Here is a 6436-nt window from a genome sequence, read left to right on the forward strand (position 1 = left end):
AGTGGTAACGTGCGTCTCCAGTGTCTGCCACTGGCTCCTCAGTAAAGTTACTCCTTTCTGCTGCGTAGACTCTTCTCAATAGAGGTGAGTCGTCAACCGAGGCTACACTCACAGGAAGGACAGTTAAATTCTATATTTAGGAGTGAGACTCCAAAGAATTTGTGTACATAAGTTGAAAGCCACTAGAGTAATTAATTTGGATTCTGAGGCAGACATTTTGAGGTGATGAAAATATCTCACTTCAAGTCTTGCTCACAAACAGCAGCAAACAGGGCAGGTCCTGCCTCCACCAGGGTGGTCATCTTACCTGCAGCCCCTGCTCTTGCATGATTATCTCCTCCCGTCACTCCTCTGTTACTATCCCCAAGGCATGGTCTGTAAGGAAGAGTTGCCCCTTTGCTTTCTTTAAGGAATTTGCTTGGATTTTTTTATATTTGTTTTTGTGTTTGGAGTTTCTTTGCAGGGTGCTTCAGTTTTTAAAGACAGAGCCTTATGTAGTCCACACTGGCCTGGAACTCACTATGTAGCTGAGAATCACCTTGAATGTTCTCAGTCCCTCTTCTTCCCAAGTTCTGGGATGACAGACTTGTTCCAACATTCTCAGGCTTCTTCAGTGAGTAAGACAATTTCAAATCTTACATTTAACTCTGTACTCCATTTTGAGTTGATTTTTGTACATGGTATAAGAAAAGGCTTGAATTCTTTTACATGTAGATACCCAGTTTTCCTAACCATATTTGTTGCAGAAACTGCCCTTTTACCATCCTATATCCTTGGGACCTTTTCTGAAGATCAGTTGACTATATTGCATGGATTTGTTTCTGAGCTTTCTAGTTTCTTCCATTAATGTATATGTCAGTCTTTATGCCAATACCATACTGTTTTGATTACTGTAGTTTCTCCATGTGTTTTGAATGAAGTATTATGCCTCCAGTTTTGTCCTTTTTTCCTTAGGATCAGTTTGACTATTTTTAGTCTTTTGTAGTTCCATATGAATTATAATTATCTGCTTTCAGATTTCCATACAAAATATCATTGAGATGTTGGAAGGCTGTGCTGTGTCTGTAGCTCATCATAGACATTTAAATAATATTAAATTTTGCAATCCATGAATATGAGACATCTCTTCAATTGTGTCCTTAATTTAATTTAATTCAATTCAGTTTTCAGGGCTGGGGATCAAACCTAGGACACTGTACAGGTTAGGTGAGGGTTCTGCCCCTGACCTACATCCCCAACTCTTTTTCTTTCTTTGTCAAAGAAGATGAGGAGACAGCTTAATTGGTAAAGTGCTTGCCTTGCTAGCAACAGGACTTGAATTTGAGTTCCAGAACCCACATAAAAAAGTTGGGTATGGGGCTGGGCGTGGTGGCACATGCCTTTAATCCCAGCAGTCAGGAAGCAGAGGCAGCTGGGGCTATAGGGAGGCCCTGTCTCAAAAAGACCAAAAAAAAAAAAACCCCATCTCAAAAAGACAAAAAAAAAAAAAAAAGAGAGAGAGAAAAACCCACATGGCAGCTCACAAACATCTCACTACATTTCCAGTGGATCCAATGCCCTCTTCTAGCCTCCAAGGGCATTGCATTCATGGGTGCACTTACATACATGCAGGCAAAACACTTTTATATACTTTAAAAATTAGTAGATTTTTGTGTCTCTAGGGTTTGGTACATACATTAGACCCTTACATTTGCACACAGTGATGACTTAATTTCTGTCGCATTTGTAGGTCTCTTCCTTGCTAAGCTACCCTGGACAGGACCTTAGTGCTGTATAGAGTAGCAGCGGGCACAGCGGACATGTTTGCCTTGATCTCAAGCTGAGAGGAACATTTCCAGTTTTCCCCACTGTATGTGATGTTAGCTGTGAGCTTTTTGAGGCATGACCTTCATTCTACTGACATACTTTCTATTCCCAATTGTTGAGACTTTCATCATGAAAGATACTGAATTCGGTCAAATGCTTTTCCTGTGTCTATTGAGGGAATCTCGTGGAACTTTGCTCTTTATTCTGTTGATGTGGTTGCAGTCATTGGTTTGCCTGGTTCACAGCAGGGATGAGTCCTACACGGCTATGCTGTCATATTTCAAGGGGTTGCTGGAATTGATATTCTGGGATTTTTTGAGGGCTATTTTTTTTTAACGTATATAAAAGTGTTTTGCCTGCATGTATGTAAGTGCACCCATGAATGCAATGCCCTTGGAGGCTAGAAGAGGGCATTGGATCCACTGGAAATGTAGTGAGATGTTTGTGAGATGCCACGTGGGTTTTTCTCTTCTTCTTCTTTTTTTTTTTTTGGTCTTTTTGACCCTGTAGCCCCAGCTGTCTCTGCCTCCTGACTGCTGGGATTAAAGGCATGTGTCACCATGCCCAGCCCCATATCCAACTTTTTTCTGTGGGTTCTAGAACTCAAATTCAAGTCCAGTTGCTAGCAAGACAAGCACTTTACCAATTAAGCTGTCTCCTCATCTTCTATAGCAATCTATTTTAAATTGCTAACAACTTAATTTCGATCATGTGTAAAAATTTTACACTTTAATCCTCCACATATTTTATATTCTTACTGTCACATACATATTTTAATGTCATTTACATATGAACAAATCACTGTAGCTATTATTTTTAGTTTTCTTTTAGCCTTTATACTAGAGTTACATATGTTTTACACATGACATGGGACCATTACAGAGTTGGGGTACTCTGAATTTGACTCTACTCTTACCTTTACCTGTGAGTTGCTTTTTTGCTGCTATTGTTTTCTTTGAGTTATTTTGGTGTTGTTTGAGACTGTGTTCTAGTTTGTTTCTCCATTGTTGTGACAAAACACTCTGACCAATACCAACTTGGGGGAGGAAAGGGTATTGGCTTACATCTCCCAGGTCACAGTTCATCAGGGAGCCAAAGGTAGGAACTCAGGGCAGGAACCTGGAGGCAGGAACACAGGGAGGCATAGACCATGGAAGAACACTGCTTATAGACTTGCTCCCCTGGCCCCTGCCCAACCTGCTTTCTTATACAATACACGACCACCTGCCCAGGGGTAGCACCACCCACCCCATCACTCAATAATCAAGAAGATGCCCCACAGACATGGCCACAGGCCAGTCCAATGGAAGCAATTTCCCAGTTGAGGCTCCCTTAACCCAGGTGTGTCAAGTTGACACTAAAGCTATTCAGCACAAATTGGGTCTCTCTGTAGACCCAGCTGGCCTGGAACTCACTATGTAGACCAGGCTGCCCTTGATCTCATAGAGATCCACCTGCCTCTGCCTCCCAAATGCTGGGATTAAAGGTGTGTACCACATGCCCAGCTACCAGTGAGTTTTATGCTGTCAAATGTTTTCATATTACTGCCTAACTTCCTTTCACTTCTGTTTGAAGAGCCCCTTTATCATTTCTTATAAAGGAAGTCAAATAGTGATGAGGTCCATTAGCTTTTGTTTGTCCTTCCTTTTTGATGAAACTTTTAGGTGAGTAAAATATTCTTATTGACTTTTTTCTTCCCCTCTCTTTTATACTTTGAGTGCATCTTTCCACACTCTCTGGGGATGTAGGAGTTGTGCAGAGGAAGCCAAAGACAGCTTTGTATGGGATCCTTATGTAAGACTAGTCTCCCTTCTTGTCAAAACTTCCTTTTGCTTCTATAATATCTTTGTCTCTGATTTTTGACAGCTTAATTATAATATGCCCTGCTGGGTTCTTTTGTCTATTTTTTGTTCTCCTTTTTGAGTCAGAGTCCAGCTACATTGCCTAGGCTGGTTTGAACTTGTGATGTTCCTGCCTCAGTCTCCTGGGTAGCTGGGATTACAGGTGTGTGCCACCGCACCTGACTCCTTGTTGAACTTTTAGGTTTAAATTCTCTGCAGAGCTTTGAACTTCATGTATCTTCATGTCCGTGTCTTTCTTAGGTTTGAGTTTTCAGGACTTCTTTCTTCAAATAAGCTTCCCTCTTTTACTGTGCCTCTTCTTAAATCCTTATAATACCAATATTAGCTCTTTGGATTATTTGTGACTTTTTTATTTTTCTTTTGTCTCCTCTGATGGGATATTTTCAAATAACCTGTCTGCGTTTGCACACTCCTGTATCTGCTTGATCAAGTCTGCTATTGATGGTTTTTAATTGCATGTTTTCATTTCAGATCCAGAAGTTTTGTTTATTTTTAAATGTCTTAAGCTCTTTGTTGAACTTGGTATTCTTTTACTAATTTCATTGAGTTTTCTCAGTGCTCTTGTAGCTTGCTAAGTATCCTCAGAATCATCATTTAGAATTCTTCGTCAGGCAAGGCATAGATATCCAATTCCTCGGGATTGGTTACTGAAATAAGATTTTATTTCTTGAGTTATAATACATCCTGTTTATTTTTTTCTTCCTTGAAAGTCTTTTATTCCTACATTTGCATTTGAAGAAGCAGTCACCTCTTCCAGCTTTTACTGACTTCAGGAGAGAAACGCTTTCCCTACACAGTCCAGTAAGGAGTTCTGCAGCTCTTCTTGATCATTTCCTTATGGACAGGTCTCTTTCACTCCTCTTCTTCCTCTTGGGGATAGTTCAAACTGCATGCACTATCTTTACAAAGCCAGGCTGAGTGCGGGTGCCTCTGAATTGTTTTCCTGTGGTGCCCTGAAATGCTGAAGTAAAAGCAGCTGTGGACAGTAGATGTTTACACTGACTGTTGCTGTCTACAGCTGTGTGCTCAGGGAACTAACCTGGGACAGGGCTGACTGAGCCTGAGGATTATTAATCCACAGAGAGGCTAGTTGGCAGGCACCCTGAGGCGGGAGAACTCCCATGGTACATTCCAGGAGCTTCCTAAGAATTCTGAGTGGGATAAAGAAGGAGGCCTGTTGTACAGGTGCTCACTTGAGCTCTTCTTTTCCCCATGGGAGAAATCGCTGCCCAAGGCTGGATTTCTTGGCATGCAGCTGTGCCACCTCAAGGGAAAGGGTGATGTAAGAAATGTGAAGCTGCCTTCACCTTTATCAGTGCTTTAGGTTTGAGGCTGTTTTTCTTCCAATGTCCTACAACTTCTCTGCTGAATTCATTCTCACCCATGACAGGCTCCTCCGATCCCTGAGTAGTTAGCACAGCCCTTCTGCAGAGGGATGATGAGAGGAAGATTTCATCATCTCGCTGTTGCTTCTGAATTAGGCATTCAAAGGACCAGGCTTGTTGCTTGGCTGAAAACAGTTATATAGAGATAATTGTTGAAATAATTCAGAATCCTTAACTTTAGGAAAGTTGTTCAATGACATAACCATTATATAGTGCCTTAGGGTACCTCTGGTGAGTCACCACAGTAATCTTCATTCATCAAACTTATTGAATCTCACTGTGTCCCAGGCACTATGCTATCTACTGATGATGCAGATAAGAAAAAGAAAAAAGAATTTTTTTCTTTTCCCTCAGGCATTCAGGTTTAACAGGTAAAACAGGCACAAAGACATCTGGTGAACACTGGAGCAAAGTCTATAAAAGGTAAAGTATTAGCACAAAAGAGGGAATTACCATTTTCATTAGAAGTCAGGAAAGGCAGAACACAGAGCTGACAGTAGCATTCTAGAGTCTATTTACAGGGTTGGAATATTAGCCACTTATGTAGAATGTTGGAGCATTAATTCCCTCATCTGGCAGTGATGACATGATTCATTTATAGTACAGATAATGCTTCAAGCACTACACAATTTTGTTTTCATCCTGCGCATATTTCCCAGTTCCCTTGCAGTTAGCAGAGACCTTATAGCCCAGACTATGGACCATAAAATGTGGATGAAGTGTTGTGATGCTGATCAGAGGTTCCACCCTAGAACATCATGTGGTCCTCTACATACACTGCCCCCTTTAATGCAAAAGATCAGATGATTCAGCCATGAAATAAAGAATCTTAGAATCCAGCATTCACAAGCTGCCCAAGGGAGTTTCCCAGCCAGATCCTTAATGAGCATCCAAAACAAGCAATCCTACTGCAACTCTGGAACTCCTTATTGCAACTGTTAGCCTATCCTGATTAACACACCATCTCGGAGGCTGCTGGGAAACATGAGATAAAGAGCTCATAAAATGCTCCCAATAGTTAATAACCATTGGTACCATCACCATGATACAAAAGAGGGAACACACTGCATAGCTGGGACTTGAGGAAATTCAGAGTGAATTAGGAGGTGCACACCAGTAATCCTAGCACTAGGGTGTCTGAGGCAAAGTTTTAACAAAGGAAGGAAGAGAGGCTGAGGATGTTGCTCAGTAGGTAGAACACTTACCTAGCACACATAAAACCCCGAGTTTGCTCTGCACTGCATACGCTGGGCATAGTAGCACATACCTGTAAGTCCAGCCCTCAGGAGACAGAGACAGAAGAATCAGAAGTTTAAGGTCATCCTAAACTATATAGTGAGTTAAAGGCCAGCCTGGGCTACATGAGACCCCGTCTCAAAAGCA

Source organism: Nannospalax galili, unplaced genomic scaffold (assembly GCF_000622305.1).
Source record: "Nannospalax galili isolate Female #2095 unplaced genomic scaffold, S.galili_v1.0 scaffold490, whole genome shotgun sequence".
NCBI lineage: Eukaryota > Metazoa > Chordata > Mammalia > Rodentia > Spalacidae > Nannospalax > Nannospalax galili.